The sequence below is a fragment of the Lissotriton vulgaris genome, chromosome 7, assembly GCF_964263255.1.
Source record: "Lissotriton vulgaris chromosome 7, aLisVul1.2, whole genome shotgun sequence".
NCBI lineage: Eukaryota > Metazoa > Chordata > Amphibia > Caudata > Salamandridae > Lissotriton > Lissotriton vulgaris.
In genome coordinates this window covers 1575502132-1575523714 of record NC_141695.1, presented here as the reverse complement: position 1 = coordinate 1575523714, position 21583 = coordinate 1575502132, and positions in this window count along the sequence as shown.

Here is a 21583-nt window from a genome sequence, read left to right as displayed (position 1 = left end):
AGGATGAGCGAGCACTTACTTGAGCCCCCAAAATCAGGCTGGAGCCCCCGCTCCACAGGAGGGACAGCTGGGTTTAATGCACCTCCGGGCGGAAGTGGCGTGTGGTAGGCGGCATCCCCGTCTGGCAGGGGACGCTGGGAGCAGTAGTCCTGTGAGCCCTGTGGGTCCATGAACTGATGCCCACTCGGCGACCGCAAGACGCTGCGGCGGCGGGGGAAAGTGGTGATGGCTGCAAGCCCCCTGGGCAGCGGTAGGATGAGCGTGCGCTTACTTGAGCCCCCAAAATCAGGCTGGAGAAATAAACATAGATTTTAAACTATATTGTAACATATAATTTTTATTTTCTTTGTAGGCTTTCCCTCAGTTTCTCATTAAAGCGAATCAAAGAAATTGTCAGTTTTTCCTTTTTACGAAAAGAGATGACGTTGCCGCTTGTACGTAAGTTTAGTCATTGTGAGGATCGTCGCAGTCCAGAACAGAAGCAAGGAAGAGCTGCGTCCTGGTAAGGCAAATTTAAATGATTAAAAATAGATGAAGGGTGGCATAGTTTATTTTAAGGGGGGAGGTTATAAGAACGAGGGTTTTTGTATTTTGATGTATTTGCATGTTTTAACTTAAAAAAGATTTCCTAAACAGGTAGCAGTTGCAGGTCAATGTCGGGTGGATTGCTTTCGTAACACCTTTTGTTTCATAGAATAATTTTTTAAGAATCATTTCTTTTTCTATGAAAAAATGAGGGAAATTCATTGCCAAAATAGGCAAGTAAGGAGGTTTAGGAGTTAGTGTAGATTAGAAATGTAGATTGTGTGAAATATTATCTAGGTAGTCTGAAGCTCAGACATTTCTATTGTTTTTTAAAGTTGTGGGTTCAGACTACCAGTTAGTGATTGCGCAATTCGCATTTCTTGGAAACTTTGTCCTTCTTCAAAAGTCCCAAAAATTATAGAAGTTAGGATGTAGTTTACCTATAGATTTGTTGAAGGAGTTGTGCCATCCCTCTATGGCACTATATCTTTTTGCTCCTCCCTCTAAGCAAGTCGAGTAGCAGTTTCACCATTTCACATGGAAACGTGGCTTCCTCCTGCGACCTGACCTGATAGATGTCCAATCCATGTGTATTCATAGTAGTTTAGAAGGGGTGCCAATTTGTCCTTGTTTGCAGTAAAATAGTCAGAATCAGTAATAGATGTGCAATATTCATCTACATTGTCAGGAGGAACAAAGCAAAGTGCTGTTAGTTTCTTCAATTCAAATTGCAGTTTACTGTCTGATATCTAATCCTCAACTAAGGATGTTTTTTTGAATTTTTCACCAATATGCCTGTGAAAAGTGAAAAATACTTCCTTGGATTTGGGTATTGGTGTACATTTTGATAATTGTGTTAATCATAGGTAATTCAAAGTAAACTAACACTTTTCTAGGTCTTTTGGTTATGATTTAGCTTTTATCAGTGACAAAAATTCAGTGTATGTTGAGGTTTGTTTATCAGTGAGTAAACTGTACACTAAGGGCACTACTATATGATTACTGTAGGCGTGAATAGTGTATATTTGGGTGAATGAATGGGGTGTGGATTTAAACGTCCCATACATTATCTAAATATCACTACTCACTAACTTAACAAGATTATGGGGCGTGCTAAAGATTAGAATTTGTTTAAGAAGGTTTTTATTGTCATGCAAAAGAAAGGTTTCATTAATAACGGCTACAATAAGTTCAGGTGGAAAGTAAATATCAGACAAGGCTTGGGGTGTTACACTTATGGGGTTACTTACCTGTTTTTTACACTGAATATTTCTGTGTGGTTGGGAATTGTGGGCATACAACCTGCTCCCTCAAAACTGAGCCACAGAGTTCTTTGGAGGTGGATGCCAGGCTTTTCATTTTATTTATATTTTATCTTACCTCTATCTCCATTGCAGAGGCAGAGAGGGTATCCTCTGTTCTTCTTTCAACAGTGTCACCAAGAGTAACCGTTCTACCTGTGCAATGGGATGAGTAATAATGCACACACCTCCAATGACACCTGGGCTCATTTAATCTCTCCTTACAATAAACGTAGCCACTGTAACTTAACAGTCTATTTCCACTGCTTGGTTGTAAATATATGGCTTGTTTTCTTGCTGCCATTCTCTGTAGAAAGAAGAAAAAGGAAAACAAAAAGGGTTTTAGTGATTTTGTGTGTGGTTGCTTTTAAAAATATTGTGTCTGCAAGTAAACATTTAGTGTACATTAATTATTTTACAGCATTTTTTTAACAAAATTGTATCAGGATTTAAATGCATTAGCTTCATAATGTTGGTTTGGAATTGTTTGCTGCTTTGATACCTTTGATAAAAAAGGTTGATTTTGGATAGACTCGACAGAATGAAAAAGGTTACCTTTTTTAGGTTTTTCTGTTGTGTGGTTGGAAAGCCCTAAAGTAGATGCAGGTTTTCGTTGGATTGTTCTTTCAGTTGTTCTTTATGTGGTATTGAAACTTTGGTTCTGAAAAAAGTGAAGAAATGTCATAAGTTTTTTGCTTGGAATTTGTTGTTGTTGCAAATAGCCTGCAAAGAAATAGATTAGTGCTTATGTACTAGAAACATGTAATTTTGCTTGTGTTTGTGAGGCTCCCATTTTTAATGCAATGATACATTTTCAAATAAAATGCTTCTTTACTTGAAAAAAACCTGCAACAACAAAAAAATGTGGGTTTGATTCATTTTTACCTTGTATACTTTGGTTTCTTCAGTGTTGATGGGCTTGTTTTGATTATTCTGGTTGAGGATGTGCTCCTCTACTCTGGTTGGTTTATTTGATTTAATCTGTTGAGAATTTTAACGAAAAAAAAGGTATTTGATTGCATGCTTGGCAAAAAACAGAAATGAACATGTTAAGTTTACATTTTCAATTTTTTATTCAAGTACAATCAATTTGCTCCACCTCCATCCAGCACTTTCCCTGAGGCAAGCACCTGTTGGAATGGGAATGGTAAATCTGCCCCCCCCCCACAATCCAGCACTTTCCCTTAGGTAAGAACCTCTTGGAGTAGGAATAGTAAATTTGCCACACCACCATCCAACACTTTCTCTGAGGAAAGCACCTGTCGGAACAGGAATAGTAAATTTACCCCACCACAATAGTTATTTTAAAACATAACACTGATCAGTGTCTGCTAATATATTATTTTAAGATCAATAAACTTTATTTTTGTTCAGATAATTTTTTTACAGTTGACTTAAGTTTTTTTTTGTTAAACACAATTTTATTGAGTTTTCAAAGGTTTATGACTTATAAAATTCATAGCTGATCCATAACTCAAAAGTCTGTGTAGGTGCTCTTGTGGTACAGTTATTTAACCAATTTGGGAACAGGTACCTGAGCAATCCCGTCGCGCGTTGCTGCGATCTTAGAAGAAAGGAAACTTGTTATGATAACATTCAATTTACATTGTGTCATTTTTATTGAAACGTATTCATTTTAATATGGAAAACATTTTAAAGTGTTGTTTTAATTCTGTTTATTTATTCAAGTGCTTGTGGATACACGTTATTTTCAGTTTTTCCGTCTGGTGCGTACACGAATAAATCAGAAGGTTTTCAGACGCGCAAGCTGGCCACATACAGTTGTCCTTGTGAGAAGCACGGATTCTCCAAATCTAGTCCACACACTTGCAGCGATTGTCCTTGTGCTTTGTTGATGGTCATTGCAAAAGCGAGTCGCACCGTAAACTGTAAACGTTCAGTATTGGAAAGATTATGAGGGCCATGGGGTCCAGGGGGGGGGGCGATATTTAACAATTTTATTTTTTGCCAGAAACCTTTGCGGGAGTGTACTCAACAACTTTTATAATTTTTTTAATTTTTTTTTATTTTTTTTTATTTTTTTTTTTGCCAGAAACCTTCGCAGGAGTGTATTCAACAACTTCCCAAAGTTTCATGGCGATCGGATGAATGGTGTAGTAATGCATAAAGGACAAACAGACATACTTTTGTTTTTATATATATAAATGACATTTTGCATATCAAGTATAAGGAATGAGGATTACAACTGCAAATAATCAGCCATACTTTATAGAACTCGTAACTACTCGGTTAGCTATAAACAACTATTTCTTAAACTAAGAAAAGCCTCCTCCCCCGGTTCTCTGTCATCCTACATAAGTGTGCCCTTAGCGGTAGGTCGTGGTCTCTCATATAAAACTGAACAGTTTTCCTGATCACATACATTTATATGCTCCTAGGTATTAAGACAGTTTGGGATATATGGTATTATACAGGTTTGGTCGTGCTAGCCGGTATGGATGTGGGAGGTGTGGCAACACCATGAGATGTTGGAGTTGCCATTGGGTATATAGTTTAAATGATTCCAGCATCTGATCCCATTCCACAGTGATGGGTATTTTACGTAAACCGCGAAATTCTTCTTGTTGAATAATCGCACTCTCTGAATTACCCCAGCGAATCATTTCTGCGTGCCATGTTAGTGGTGTAGGGGGAGAGGCGGATTTCCGTCTCATGGTGATGGCACATTTTGCTATAGGATATCCATGTCCGCAAATCTGTAACAGACTTTCTACCCTTTCGGGCACCAGTGCAGTCCTAATAGGCAACTTTCTGCTGTCGCAAAGACATAAGTGTCAGTAATTTCTTGTATCTTATTGTGTGCCAGAATCTTCATAATTGTGGGCATTTCCATAAATAAGGTAGCAGATTCCTGATATTTGGGACAAGGAATTTGTGCATTTGGGTACATAGGCCCCCATTAGGATGACGGGCGGACTTTGTCCGCCCGCCATACCATCGGAAAAAGGACAGCCCGCCATAAGGGCGGCAGTCCCAATGGTAGCATTAGGATGCGCCCGCCACAGTGGCGGGCGCATCCCTCATTTTTAACATTGTGGAGGACGGGGCTCTCTGCACCTCCCGCCACAATGCTAAAAATGCATGTATGCATTTGCATACACGAAGCGTCAGACACCGTGCGGTGCCTGATGCTTCGTGTATGCAAATGCTGGGGGGGACCACAGGTACCCCCTGTGTGCACCCCCCACCTCTCCTTCACTCTGGGGGCCTGCAGGGGGCCCCCAGAGTGAAGACCGCATGCCTTTCTGTGGCGGCATCGCCACCACGGAAAGGCATCTAACCAAACCCATTGTAATATGGCTGGCGGTGTCTAATAGACACCGCCACCATATTAATACTTTCCCAACCCGGCCGCAAGGCGACCAGGGCGGAAAAGCGGCGGACGGTCTTTCCGTTGGCTGCGGTCCCCCCGCCATACTAATATGGCGGGGGGAATTTAGGTACGGATGGTGGGAGGATTGCCCCCGCCAGGCCGGCGGTGGCTACCGCCAGCCTGGTGGGGGCAATCCACCCGCCATCCTAATGGGCCCCATAGTATTATGGCAGTGTGGTGTAAGATATGCCCTATGTAGTATCATGTGCTGTAAATGTTTAAATTTAGCGTTTCTCGACATTTCTTTATGGAATTCTAGTATAGTAGCCCACTCTTTATCTGTTAGGTTCCTGCCCAAATCCTCAGTCCAGTTTGTGTGGAGTAGAGTAGGTGGTGCTACTGAGTTTGTCCTGATGCCCCTGTATAACCAACGGGTAAGATTACGTCCCTCCCCCATTAAATGCACTGCATTTATGAGCTCATTGGTAGGAGGTTGTATTTCTTCGGGGGAACAGTGGCATTTAAAATAATGGGATATGGTAGCATGGAAGATGAACAGGGATTGAGGGACCCCTTGAGCGCAAGTGAAATGATCATGGTCGGCTAGCGTTCCGTCTATGAACATTGTTCTAATTGTCGTCATCCCTTCCTGTGACCTTTGGGACACACCACGCCTAGAAATTAGCCCAGCTGCAGTTGCTATCCCAAGTAAGGGGATATTAGGAGAATATAGTGAAACTCTATTAGCGTATTTTGTTGTCCGCCTCCAGTATAATAGTGCTCTGTTAAGCAGGGGGGGGGGAATATTGGGCGGTACTCTAGCGTTTGGCTGTAATAGTGTTGAAGAGTACCCTGAGAAAGGAGCCATGGTGTATAGCCTATCTTGTGTATATATCGCCCTGCTAGCTAGTAGGAATGCCATTGTAATTGACTGGCAATACAGTATGGCCTAAAGTCTGGTGTGCCCAACCCTCCCTCTTCAGGTCTCTATTGTAGTTTAGCCAAGCTTACCCTCCTACATCCCTTACCCCCAATAAGGGTCCCATTAGGATGGCGGACGGATTGCCCCCGCCAGGTTGGCGGTAGCCACTGCCGGCCTGGCGGGGGCAATCCGCCCGCAATCTTCACCTAAATGACCCCTGCCATATTAGGATGGCGGGGGGACCGCGGCGGACGGTCTTTCCTTTGCGACCGGGGCTGAAAAAGTTTAATATGGTGGCAGTGTCTGAGCGTTTTCAGCAGATTACCATCAAGTAGGTCTTGTGGAGATCTATTTATTTCTATGCCCAAATACTTAAAGGTTTGTAGTGCAATTGTTAGAGTAAAATCGCCAAATTTAATAGGGTCCAGGTTTTCCTTTTGGCGCATGAAAAAAGCATGTGATTTATTAGCATTGATTGCTAACCCTGACACCCATTTGAATTTTTTGAATATAGATGGGATAGGTTCGATATCTGGTGTGAGGTCTTTCAGGAAAAGTATAAGGTTGTCTGCATAGGCGGACACTATATGCACTGATTTCCCTATCAGAATCCCCAGGTTTGCGGCTTCTTTGCGAAGCTTGATGAGGAGGTGTTCCAGTGCAAGGAGAAATAGCAGTGGCAACAGGGGGCATCCCTTCCTAGTTCCCCTTGTTACTGGGTTAGGATGAGATTTTGAGAGCCGGTCCTGGCCAGTGCCATAGGGGCGGTATATAATATTTCGACCCGTTGTAAAGATCCTCTTGGAATGCCATATTTTGCCATAGCTGCCAGCATATATTTCCAATTAAGGGTATCAAACGCTTGCTGCAAGTCAGGGGAAATACACCCAGATTTACAGGAAAGTTCTGAACCAGCTTCCATTATATAATGTGGACGTCTGACATTTAGGGAGGTGTTGCGGCCAGGCACAAAGCCACATTGGTCATTGTGAATTAGTTTTGGGAGTTAGGGAAGGAGTCATTTAGCTAATATTTCGCTGAGTATTTTATACTCGTTGGGTAATAAGGAGAGTGGGTGACAACCCGACATATCTCGTGGGTCCCTATTTGGCTTGGGAAGAGAAGTGACCAGTGCTTTGCATAGTAGTCAGTGGAAGAGGGCGCGTCTCATAAGCTGTCTTATATACATTTTTTAGACATAAGACTAGCTTATCAGCATAGGCCAAGTAAAACTCAGACGGTAGTCCATCCGGCCCCGGAGTCTTATTATTTGGGAGGTCCTTAATGGCCTCTTGTATTTCAGTTCTAGTTATAGAGTAGTGTTTGGGCATCTTTTGTAAGTGTAGGATATGTGAGGGTGCTCAAAATGACTACTAAGTGTTCCTGTGATGTAACGGCTGGGGCGTTATATAATGTTTTGTAGTAGGCACAGAAGGCACGGTTAATCTCTGCTTTAGTAAGCATAACAGACCCACTTGGGAGAGTAATTGCCGGAATCGGAACTTGAAGTGGGGTGTTTCCTATGAGGCATGCTAAAAGGGTGCCTGATTTATCTGCCTCTGTATGACTAAGCTGGGTATATGCAGTTTAATCTATCAAGCGAAGTTGCTCAAGAAGTTCAACGTGTTTAATCCTGGCTTCTTGTAGCTGTGCTTGTTTAGCCAGGTCAGTAATAGCATCTCTTTCCAAGTTATTAAGAGTGCCCTCCAATATAGTAAGGTTCTTATGCATTTCCTGCCAGGCCCCTACCGTTGCCCCTATTGCCGCTCACCTGATCACTGATTTAAAGGCACCCCTTTCAACCAGGCGGGATGACGCAGAATTAATATTTTTTGTCAAATAATTAGTAATGCATTGCCTAATTTAGCCCAAAAGACTGTCACTTCCAGGGTTTGTGGCCACAGCCTCCATGTCGGGACCGGAGAGGGTTCCCTCACCCATTCCAGAACCATTTTAAGAGAGCTGTGGTCAGAAAGTCTTTTTCCAAGGTATGTAGATTTGTAAATCTGGGATATTAATGACATGGAACATGATACGAGGTCCAATCTGGTTTGCAATTGATATGGAGGGGAATAGAATGAATGCTCCCGAATAGAAAATTGCTGCATGCGCCACATGTCCTGTAGTGTTCATCCTGCAGCCCAGGCTGGAGAAACTCTGATTTCTTAATGGAAGCAGCTCCCAGAACCGGAGGGTTAGAGCAATCTAATTGGACATCTAGAATAGAGTTATAATCCCTACCCAGGACCCATGAATACACAACCCAGTCGGATAAGACTGTCTTCAGGTTGGTAAGATATGCATTTTGTTCATAATTGGGGGAATATACACTGCCAATACCTATTGAAATACCGTCTAATCTGCCTTGTAGCAGTGCATATCACCCTGCTGTGTCAATACACTGTTCTACTAGAACAAATGGTACCCCGTGCCTGATCCAAATGAGTGATCCTCTTGCACAGGCAGAATAGAATGTGTTAAATATTTGGCCTTTCCACTTTTTCCGCATTTTGGTCAATTCTGTATAAGTTAAATGGGTTTCTTGAATAAGGGCTATATACACTTTCTGTCTATTTAGTTGGGCGTACATTCTGTGATGTTTGTACACTGACCCCATTCCCCATACATTCCATGTCAATATTTTGTATTTACCCAAAACAGCCATTTGACATTTAGATAGATACAAGAAAATACCCTAGAGAGATAGGAGGAGTAATTTACACCGTATGAAGTAGGTTGAGCCAGGAATACAAGAACCTTCAACGAACAACAAAACCCCATACTAGGGCCAACGATTAAACTATGTTGGTCCAAACATTTTACATAACAAACTAAGTCCAAACGGTTACTCAATGCAGTAACTGCAGGGGGGAACCGTGCATGATGTTACAGTTCCAGGCGGAGCCGCACTCGTGTGGGGACCCTATAATATGAAAATGTTAGCAGAACCTGGGGAGAAATAGACCTTGGGGCAGATTTACAAGCCCCTTGCGACGCTTTTACGCCGCCGTTGCGTCACTTTTGTGATGCAGCGGCGGCGCAAAAGATGCGCCATGGTGCTGGGTATTTACAACGTGACGCATCTCCCAGATGCGTCACGTTGTAAAGACCTGTGCCAGAAGAGGCGTACCATCGCAGGGGGAGGCGTTCCGACGCAGGAAAGCCTCCCAAAAGTGACTGAGTGAAATCTACAAGATTTTACTCAGTCAATTTTGGGCCCATGCTGCGTCAAAACCCTGCACCTGCTTGAAGCAGGCGTAAGGATTGACGCAGCATTGTGCACATAGGGCCCCCCTGATCATTGCTGGAGCTGCATCATGCTTAAGACACAACTCCAGCAATGCGCCGCTTTTATGGCACAGATGCGTGACACATCTGTGTCATTTTTGCCCCATAGTGCGCCGTATTGTAAATGCGGCGCATCAAGGGTGGCGGAGCTGCGGCGCACAATTACTGGCGCATCCCTGCCGATATGCAGGGATGCGCCAGTAATTGTAAATCTGCCCCATAGTATTTGCACAATAATAACATCTTACTTCCCTCTGGTATTCAGGATCAGTTATTTAATGGTGGCAGGCCTTTGTGTTTCGTTCCATTGTTTTCTAGCCAAATAAATCTTTTACAATCCGCGGGCTGATTGAGAGGAATACAACATCATTACTCTCACAGTCAGACCGCATCAAGTTATCATCCGAATGTTCCGGTGGCGTTATCTGGGTAGGATCACGTATGGAAGCGGCCGCCGCCAACGCGGACTCCTGTTCTACTAGGGTCTGTTCCGGCAATGGTTTCTTTGTGGGAAGTCTTCGTTGTGATCTGTTGCGGCAGGGTCCGGGTTTGTTCGTTCGTGTTGGAGCACGTTGTAACTGTTGATCGATATTGTCCAATAACTGAAAGGAAAGGGTGGACTCCAAACAGTCATTTGCCGTGTCAGGGCATACAAACAAGTGAGATTTCTCGTTGTGTATGATTTTTAGTCGTGCTGGGAACAATAGTGCATTTTTCAAATTGAGTGCCTGTAATTTCTGTTTAAGTGGTTGGTAGGATACTTTTTAGCGCTGCACTTGAACAGTATAATCCAGGTAGAGAGAGATTTGGATGTTCTCTTATTGTATTGGAGCATTTTCTCTAGCCTTTTGAAGCAAAAAATCAAGGTTGCTGAAATACAGGATACGGGCTATCAGTGGTCTAGGTGACATTCCTGCCGCTGGTCTGCCAATGGAGATCCGGCGTGCTCTTCCCACATAGAAAAAGGTGGATAGGCCTTCTGGCGCTATGTGTTCCTTAAACCATTGTTCCACAAAAAGGGTTGCATTGGGTCCCTCCGAACATTCCGGTTTTCCTATGATGTGAACATTATTGCGTTTGGCTCTACCTTCTGCATCTTCGGTTCTATGAAGAAGTCTAGCTAGTTGTTTCTGCATTAGCAGTAATTGGTTGGCATGTTCTTTATGTTGTGGTACTATAACTTGCAGCGTTTGTGTATGATGTTTGATCGTATGAGACAGTTTATTATGATCTGCACGTTAGAGGGTGAAGCCAGTGGTGAGAGTACTAATTCGATGTTCAATGGATTGACGTGAGTCTGGTATTTCTTTTAAAATGTTATAACGTTTATCAGGAGCGGGTGTTAGGTTTGTCGGTGGGACACAATTTATGGAAGAAGACTGAGAGGCCAAGTCAGAGTCCCCTTGGGCTGGGACCTCAGCTGAAGGTATATCGGATTGTCTTCCTTTTGTACACCCCAATATTTTATTGATATGAAGAGCCTCTGAGGGACTGGACAGGGAGTAATGTCTGTCCTGTTGCTTGTGCCAGCAATAGAAACCAGCGTAGACCAGTACTTGTATGGGGTATTTCACCTTAGGAACAGGTGTGCCTATTGGTCAGCACCTTTATGATCTATAGGACAGAACTGTAGTGGTGATCTTGGACACAGGGCACAATCACTACGGCATGGATGATGGTGTCCTCTGATATGGACATAGAAATCACTGTCTGCACATTGTATTTATATGGGCACAAAGGAGAATGAAACAGACAATTACGAGGCGTCTAACCGATTTTCACTAGTAGTTGCTCTCATCGCCTCAGATGAAATGAGAGTAAGGGCCCCAGGAACAGCCCAATGTAGCTCGGAACGGCTCGCGCCACCAATCCAGTCCCCTTTGCCGCATGCACTCAATATTCAGAAGGGGGAACTGCCAGTAACATATAGATCGGCTGGCAAAGTCGGGAGGAACGCGCCAACCACTCGCATCCTCTAGTAATAATGCCGCCAGGAGGCAGGAAGACAGAACTCGCACGCAACAAATATTGTGCAGTTAGGCTTTCGACGATGTTCTGGTGACGAGGAGAGAGGCGGTCCCAGAGTCAGTTAAAATGTCCCGGGATTGGCTGCAAGGCCATAGGGTGCCCACACCCAGACTACAAGCAGGGCCAGTGCTCTGGGCACCAGGATCATGTCTGGGGGGTTTCCCGCTCATCTCCACATCCACGCTGTGTGTAGGATGCAGGCACAGACACACTCCCAAAACCACATTGCATGTAGGGTGCAGAGACAGAATATTGATGCCGAAATATCGAGTGCATGAATATTGAGACAAGAATATCGTTGGTGTTTAATATTGAGGTACGTTTGTGTTGTTGTTAAAATTATCGATTTTTGTGTAATGTAGAAATATCAACATTGTAAATATCAATGGCAAATATATAGTTGTAAATAATATCAATTTTTTTGTTTTTATTTTTGTTTATTTGGTATTAGTTATTTTATATTTTTTAATGTATTCTTTTAATTTAAAATGTTTGTTTCATTGTTATAATTTTTAGGAGTGGAATGTTGGGTGTATAGGGGTGGGTAGTAATTTTAAAAAGAATATTGTACATTTTTTATGTTTTTTTAATGTGCTGTGAAAATGTTGTAGTGGGATGTTAGGTTTATAGGGGATAAGGATGGGGAGTAATTTAAGAATGTTGTGCAAAAATACATTACAATATTTTTAAATTAATAAATATTTTTTTAAAACAAAAGTACCTCTTTATAAGTTTTGAATATTTTTGGGGTCTTAATATTTTGATGTAAATTGTGTGAAAAATTGTAGAAATATTTTTTAAATCCATTTTATTTTAAACATGATTTTTTTAATAATTTGAAAATATATCATTTTATGTTTTCATAATTATTTTTCGTTTTGAAAAAGTTTAATATTTGGAAATGTTTTATTATTTAAATATTTAAATGTATTTGTAATTTAGAATGTAATATTTATATATTTTTTAATTTTGTGGGAAGGGGTGTCTCAAATTATTCATTATAATTTATTAATAATATTATGTGTTACATTTTCAATTTTGTTAAAGAAATGTAAATGTTAGAAAAAAAAATTATATCTAAAAGTATTTTTAATTTTTTTATGTTTGTAGTTTTTTTTGGGGGGGGGTTAGGAATAGGACATTTTGGGGGGTTTATTAACGAGCACTTTCCCTGAGTTTAGTTGGTTTTGGAATTGGAATGGTAATTTATTATGGTTTATTATTCAGCACTTTTTCTGAGTTTAGTTGGTTTTGGAGTTAGAATAGTAATTTATTATGGTTTATTATCCAGCACTTCTTCTGAGTTTAGTTGCTTTTGGAGTTTGAATAGTGATTTTATGGGGGGTTATTATCCAGCACTTTCCCTAAGATTAGTTGGTTTTGGAGATGGAATAGTAATTTATTACCATGGTGCAAATGTGTCACTTTGACATCCAGACATGATGTAGGTTTGCCCTGAGTGGCCAAGGGTTTGCTCAGACTTGAGCCTCTTGCTTGCCATGCCACTGGATTCAACCTAGCCTGGCTGATATGGGGTGATTCCCCAAGGCCAGTCTCAGGATTCTTGTTTCTGGTCCAGGGAGGACCTCGCCTGGCAGTTTGGACTGGACTGTTCCCATGAGAAGGGTCAATACTGATTTGCATATGGCTGGGTTCAAACTGGGGTGGCATAGTGAGCAAAAATAACAATGGATTAAACCCAGGTCTCTTGACTGGAGGTGAGTGTTTGAAAAATGTCAGCACTTCATCCATCATCTTGTTGTGTTTGCTATAATATTGACTATATACCCAAATAGTAATTGGAGAGTCTTTACACAACTGATTTAAAATAAGTTGTCAGCATATCTTAGTGGCAAAAAGGTACTGGGGCATCTAGTGTTTGTGCATACCATTAATGACCTATATTGTTGTTAATTACTATGTTGTACTGTATCTACGGTGCCACTTTCTTTCACTGATCAGCCTTTTACAATTGGAGACCTCCGTAAACAAACTGTGTGTTCTAAAAATTTGCAACACAATAGTACTCTTGCCCCATCATTCTAGTGCTAAATGACATCAACAAGCAAACACTAGAAATCCAAAGATAAAAAGCCTGGATATGACCCTTGGTGTGCTTGACTATTTTCTCTTTCTCTTTACCCATACCCATATCTGGTGATGCCTTAATCCTCAGAAAAGTACACATGTGATTTCTACAGGGTAAGCTCACCTTTCCATTGTCACAATCACTCACCTGATGGTAGGCTTCTGGGTGAACTTATAGTTTCTTATACGCTTTTCTTCCAGACCTTTAGCTACCCATCAGTACAATATGGGTATCAGGCATTTGGTTTGTGTAAAATTCATCAGGTATCCTTGGAAGTGGCCATTGAATCTGACAGTATCTCAGAAATGTTCAGCGGCAGTCTGTGTGTTAGGAAACCTGGAATCCAAACTAATCACCCACATGAAAGTGAGCACAAGTGCATGAGTGTTCTTCAGGATCTTCTGGATGCACGAGTTTTTTTCTGGATACTTCCTGATGTCTAACCCAAGAAGGACCACACTATTGACAATAGTTTGCTATATATATAAGTTGATCAGCCTTGATTTCACTTGAATGAGTGAAATTAATCAAAGGTTTGCTAGTGAAGGATGCTTGCTCTGAGTATATATGATTGAATACTGATGAGTAATAGGTATCTGTGCTGTACCCTGCTCATTCAACCGCCTTTGTGATCATCATTGGTATACAAATGACTGATGTGCCTGGAGTGCATAGGAAATGTGAGACACTACATCACAAAAGTTACAGGAGTCAATACAGCTAAGTTCAAAGATGTGGACTAGGGCAAAAGAACTCTGGGAAACAACTTAATAAATGAGAGGACTGAGTTAGACCTTGAATGGTATCAGATATTTATGCTATCATATTATATGTTCTCACAATTCACAAACTACTTGGTCAGTCAGAGAGCACGTTGCGATATTTAACCTGCTACAGAAATACATTTGGACAACAGTCTATAGGCATCTGTGAAGATAATGTTAGATTTCATGTGGTTAGAGTAGATGTTAGAAATAGGGGTCCCTAGTTGGCAGGTTGTTACCCTGTCCAATTAGGGACCCTTCTTTCTAGTCAGGATAAGGGAAATACACTACTGAAATAACCCCTGCTCACCCCTCTGGTAGCTTGGAATGAGCAAAAAGGCTTATCTCGGAGTCAGTGTGTGAAGCATTTGCCCATAACCAACAGTAATACAGTGAAAACACTACACAAGGACACCACACCAGTCTTAGAAAAATAACCAATATTTTTCTTTGCAAACAAGACCAAAATGTTAAAAAGCCAACATACAGTAATCCAAAATATGCACTTTGCAAGAATGAGTTTAAAATGTAGTTAATTGAAGTCAGTAGCTCTGTCGGGGGCAACAGTCGTGCTGAAAACAACAGAATCCAACAGCTCCGGCTGACTGCGTCAGTATGGACCAGCGTTAATGTCAGCAGACTCATAAACAGTACCTTAGGTTGCAGCAGATCGTGTTGGTGCAAGCCGGTCACGGCAATGATCATGGGTAAGATGTGAAAAGTAGCGGGGTGGCGTTCGGTGCCCTCAGGTCATGGTGCAGGCAGCGGCTCGGTGATGGTCATCCAGCAGCGTTGGTGAGACAGGCTCTGTGGTGCAAAGTGAGGAAGTGCTTGTTGCGGTGCTGACAAGTTATGGTACAAGCAGCCATGGTGGTTGGTGGGAGCTGTCATCAGCTAGCCCAGACTGCAGTGTGGTTTGGGACGGTGCGTCGTGTGACTTACGAGTGGTGCCCCCAAACCATGGTGCAGTCAAGGGTGTCAAGGTCAGTAGGTGGCGACGTCATCGGTGAGACCAGGGTGTCGAAGTGTAGCAAGGCAGTACGAGTGCAATGCCCACAGTTCAGCGTGCAAGCAGCGGCTCAGTGGCGGTCATTGTCATTGGTGAGATCAGGGTTGTGGTGCAAAGTGCAGCAGTGACTTCAACGATGCCTTCAGGACATGGAGCCAGCAGTGGTGTCGGTGACGGTATCAACTGCTTTCCTCCTCTGTGGCAACTGAAACCCGCGGTTCCAGAGGTGGTACTCAGAGGTAAGTGAAGTCCTTGCTGTACCTGAGACTTCGTGAACAGGAGCCAAGCTCTATTTCAAGGCCTTGGAGATATTCAGCAACAAGTGAAGAAAGTTCGGTCCAGTCCTTTCACTGCCCAACAAGAAGCAGCAACCGCAGGCCAACCCAGCAAAGCAACAACACAGCAAAGGGGCAGTATTCCTCCTGGTAGTTCTTCTAGCTCTTCTTCTTGGCAGGTTTCTTTATCCAAGTGAGTTCTAATGTTCTGGGGTCTGGGTCCCAACATTTATACTCTATTTCTCTCTGTTCTTTTGGGCAGAGAGTGTCTGTGCTCAGCCCAAACCAGTTCTGTCTTCTCTGGTCCAGCTTCCTGGCCTGAGGCGGAGACAGCATTGTCCAAGACAGACCAGGCCCATTCAGGTGCAAGAGAACTCCTCCAGCTAGTCTAAATGCAGCCCAGGTTTATTCAGCCTAGCCCTGACACCTCAACCCCTCCCCGCCCGTGGCTGTCTGAAGAGAATGCACATCGCTGGTCCCTGTCACTCCAAAGCCAGTCAGCCAATTCACAACCCAGCAGAGGCACACAGGATAGCTAAGCAAGAAAATGCCCACTTTCTTAAAGGGGTATTTTCAAACACACAATATAAAAATCATCTTTACTAAAAGATGCATTTTTATATTCTGAATTTAGGCATTCTAAACTCTGTTTCTCCATCTTGTCCCAATGGGAACTTATACTCATAACATGTTATGAGAAAACTCCCATTCTATCCTATGAGATAGTTAGCCTTTCAACAGTGAAAAATCAAATACACTCCAATTCACTATCAGGCCATGTCACACAGGCCAGAACATGACCTACCTATCACATACAAGACACCCTGCCCACAGGGGTACCTTAGGCCTACATTAAGGATGACTCACATGCAGCGACGGCTCGTGGAGGGAGTTACGGTGGGGCAGGAGGGTGGGGAGGGGGAGGGGCAGGGCGGAGGTTGCTAAAAACCGGCATATGGATAATTGCAGGTAAGTAAACAATTTAATTAATAAAACGAATTTCGTAGCTCGCACTGCATTGCATTTTGCGATGCAAGGCGCACTACGAAATTCGTTTTATTAATTATATTGTTTACTTACCTGCAAATATCCATATGCCGGTTTTTAGCAACCTCCGCCCTGCCCCTCCCCCTCCCCACCCTCCTGCCCCACCGTAACTCCCTCCACGAGCCGTCGCTGCTCACATGTAGTAAAATGGAAAGTTTGTGCTTCGCAAGAGGGTGAACTTGCAAAGTCAACATGGCACTAAAAACTGCACACAGACAGTATAGTGGCAGGATGAGAATCATTTGAAAGGCTGCTCATGTGGGTGGCACAAACAGTGCTGAAGGCTCACTAACAGCATTTGATTTACAGCCCCTTGCATGCTCAGTGCACTTTACTAGGGACTTACCAGAGAATCAAATATGCCAATCGTAGAAACACCAATCCATAATATAATTTACAATAGGAGCACTTGCACTTTAACACTGCACAGCAATGAGAAAGTGCACAGTGACATTATACCAGCAAAAACAGAGTCAAAACCAGGAAGTCAGAAAGCAAAAAGACAGGGTAAACACGCCAAAAGATGCCAGGTCTAACCGTAGACTTACAACAGAGGATGCAATATAAAGTCAGAGATGAGAGATTCAAAAATGGTAATGTGGAAGAGGAAAGAGGAAATTGGATTGTGCTAGAGGTACTAGTGGATAAGACTTAAGATAGAGCTCGAAACACAATGAATAGTACAGTGGTAGAGCAGGCAAAGAGATTACCTGAGAGGGTGGGCATAACATTCTTGTTATGTCCTATGAATTTTTATTTGTATGTTATCTACACTCATGGTTGCTTCCCTGGTTAATATAACAAAAGAGATCACTGCATAAAAATCTGGAGCCACAGCTTCCTGGAACACATTTCATTGCAATTGTATGCCCTCTAGTCCTGTTTGAATGGAGACTCATTGAGCTGAAACAGCCAGATTTTTAGGTGAATCCAATTTCAATAAACTCTGAAACATATTTAATTCTCAGGATGGAGAATCTGAGCCAGATTTCTTTTCATTAGCTGACTTTGTTTTGAATCCCCATATAATCATCGATAAGTACCAATGAAGGAATATGCTTTATAACATAGCATGCAATATCCAACAGACGTCCTTGCAGGATGTTTGGTGCTCATTATATTGGGAGCTTAGTGAAATTTTATTCTGAGTCTGGCTAGACACTACAGTAAACACTAAGCAGAATTGTGTTGTTCTAATTCAAACATGTATGTTTTCTATATGGAGAACATGTTTGAAATTAACTAGTTGGCCACCAATTTGTAAAATGGTCCACTTTGCATTATTTGCTGTGCTATGATGAGTTTACAGGGCTGTGAAAGTGTCTTCTATGACTTGGGATAGTCCTATTTTTTATGGTCTGGCTTGACAGAACTGGTGTCGCTAGACAAATATATGACCACATCTAGAAAGGGGGTTTGGCTCCATCCACATGTTGGGAGCAAGGAGTACATGTTTTGATGGGACAAAAGTAGCCAGCTTCCACATAAAAATCCTTGTCCTCCACAGAGCTCTAATAATTGTGTTTACTTATCCAGCTGCCTGCCCTTGAACTTTCTCAGGCACACACATGACATTGTAATGCTATTAAAGTTTTCTGGATAATTTATGATGATTTTCTCTGGCATTAACACAGGCGAGAAATGGGCAGTCATTAACCGTCATGGATGTTTAGGTCTGGATTGGCAGTGCAATCATCTCCTCACCTTTTAACTTACACCAATATTCTACAGTCCTTTGCTTAAACAAAAATACAAACCTATTCCAGCGCTATTTATTTATACTGCTTCACTTCAGCATACAACATTCCTTCAAAAGCCAGCTCTATTGGCATTGTCAGTATTTGTTAATATCTTTGTGATTGTAACCTTGTGTTTGTAAAGGAAAAGCAAAGTGTAAGTATTAGAATGCAAATAATAAAGCAAAGATGAAAAAACACTAATGTGTTTGATGCCCACAAACTACTGCCTAACATCTACATTAAGCATGGGCGGAAAATCCGTTACGCTCGCGGATTTTGCGGATTTTCGGTAAATTCGCAATCCGCGAACGCTCCCGAATTTACCGAAAATCCGCAAATTCGCACGCAGCGGATTTTTTTTTTTTGGTGATACAATTTTGCGGCGTGCTGTGTAAGTTCGCAATTGCGAACATGTAGGTGCGGCGGGCAGCAACAATCTCGCACTCGCAAAATTACAAAAATTGCAATTCTGCACAAGAAATCCACTAGCAAGCAGCATAGACCTTCTGAAAATAATGATTTTTATCAGAATAACTCCTCAGGTTGACATTTGCCTACACTTTTTTGGATTTGAGGCCTTTTGACTTTCTTTGGATCACTTTTGGATTAGAAATCAACTTTCACAAGTAAGCTTGTTTGGGGCATTACAGTTGCTGTAATGCTGTTCTGCAGAAAAACGAGTTTTGCAAAAGTGAAAGCATTCAGCAGGTGCAAAAGTTCAAACTCATCATTAGTAACCATTCCCTGTAGTGCTTCCTGACTGGGGCCCCTCCAGAGTTCAGTTGCTAGTTGCAACAATTGTATGACCCTGCTCTGACCCTCACAGCAGGCTCATAGAATAGCGACAAGTAGGCGACAAAGGTCCTGGGAAAAAAAATTGCACTGCAACAGAAAGCAAATTACAGATAAGGAAGCAGGTGCCAGACTGGAATTTTAAAACCGTGACACATTAATAAATCAACCCCAAATTAATTCATGTCAGTTGAAGCAGGGCAGGTGTGCTTGCTTTTTCCCCCCATAATCTACAGTGATGATGAACCAGAGGGTGGCATTGATGTACCAGAGGGTGGCATGGGTGAAACAGAGGGTGGCAGGGGTGAAACCGAGGGTGCTGGGAACCTGTGATGATGAACCAGACATAGAAACAACATAATCGCGACCGTTGCGAGCCGACATGTAAGTTCGCAATTGCGAACTGGTACAAAACCCTCGCGAACTGGCAGAAATTCTTGCGAACACAAAAAAAAATCCGCAAATTCCCAGTTCAGTTGCTAGTTGCAACAATTGTATGACCCTGCTCTGACCCTCACAGCAGGCTCATAGAATAGCTACAAGTAGGCCACAAAGGTCCTAGGAAAAAAAAATTGCACTGCAACAGAAAGCAAATTACAGATAAGGAAGCAGGTGCCAGACTGGAATTTTAAAACAGTGACACATTAATAAATCAACCCCAAATTAATTCATGTCAGTTGAAGCAGGGCAGGTGTGCTTGCTTTTTCCCCCCATAATCTACAGTGATGATGAACCAGAGGGTGGCATTGATGTACCAGAGGGTGGCATGGGTGAAACAGGGTGGCAGGGGTGAAACAGAGGGTGCTGGGAACCTGTGATGATGAACCAGACGTAGAAACAACATAATCACGACCGTTGCGAGCCGACATGTAAGTTCGCAATTGCGAACTGGTACAAAACCCTCGCGAACTGGCAAAAATCCTTGTGAACACAAAAAAAAATCCGCAAATTCGCGAGAATTCGCGGATTTTGCGGATTGCGAGTTCGCAAATTCGCGAACGCCAGATTCGCAAAATTCGCCCATGCTTAATCTACATGCTTGCTTCCTGTTTTATTCCCATACTGTTAATGGGATCCATAAAACTATGAATCCCAGAATAAATATATATTTTTTTGTTTTTTTATTTGAGATAAAGAAAATAAAAAATGTTCTCTTCCAACCCTCATTTTATTCCCCGCACCCCCGGCCCATATTTATATCAATGCATACTTCCAATCCCATGGTGGTGCATAACCTTCGACATACTTTCATAGTGCAATTAGGAGATTTAAAGTGCCAGGTGTAAAAAGTATGCAAAGCTATACATCTATACTTTAACGTTCCGATTTTTGATACATAGCTGCATAGGTATTTAAAGCTACAGCATAGACAAAACCATAAAGGTACTTATTGAAAAGTGCAATGTGTGAACATTGTTTTTTAACTGTGGCTTCGGAATCATTAACTGATTAGGGAATTTAAAGTGCGAAGTGCATAAAGTGCAAATCTGTAGATCTATACATTCCAAAGTTTGGATACATAGCAGCATAGAGGTTTAAAATAACAGCAGAGACAAAACCGTAAAGTGCTTAGTTCAAAGAGCAGAGTGCAAGCTTTGTTTTTATATGCAATGTCTGGATCCTGATGCTAGATTTTTTACATCAACCACATAAATGCTTTTCATATTGCTCCCTATCCCAAACCATACCACCTAGTCTATTCGCTCCCTTGATGGTCCAGTTTATTCAACCCAATCGAATACAGGCTTCCAGATTTCTATTTCCTTTTTCTTTGCCCTGTATCTCTTTCGCTGATGTATATAGCTTTTTCCAGATCATATACAGCCAGTAATTGAGCCACCCAATACTGAATTGAGGGAGGAATCGGATCAAGCCAGGCTGATGGTATACATTGCCTATAAACAGCTATGGTTAATAGAGCACCTCCTTTTTCCGTCAGACTATATATTCCCAGCAGAATTAGTGGAGTGTCCAGCTCGATCCGAAGTAGTAATTTCTCATCTAGAAATCCTTTATCTCTCTAATCATAGGGCCAAGCTTGCTACAGGCCGCAAACATATGAACTATGAAAGGCACATCGTGGGCAGTGTACTCCCTTCCTGTTGCTCTAATTCACTATTCTCTTTGAGGTATAGAAAAGCTCAAAGCATGTCTTATAGAATTGTACTTGAAGATTGGCCGGTATTTATGATGTCTGCGTGCTTAAAAATATCCTTTAGAAGGTGACACCTGTACTCCCTAGCCTTTCTTGTCACTTATTAGAGCATATTTCCATATCGTCTTTGGTATGCTCCATCCGCAATGTATAAATAATTCCAATCCTAGAGGGCATGGGCAGTATTATTTTATCAACCAATTCATTTCTCCCGCGGTTAACCTCCCTGCCCCCATTTTCTTGTAGAAAGTCCCTAATTTGCAGATATTTAAAAAACTCCCTGTGGGTAAGGTCAAACTTTGAGGTCAGTTTCAT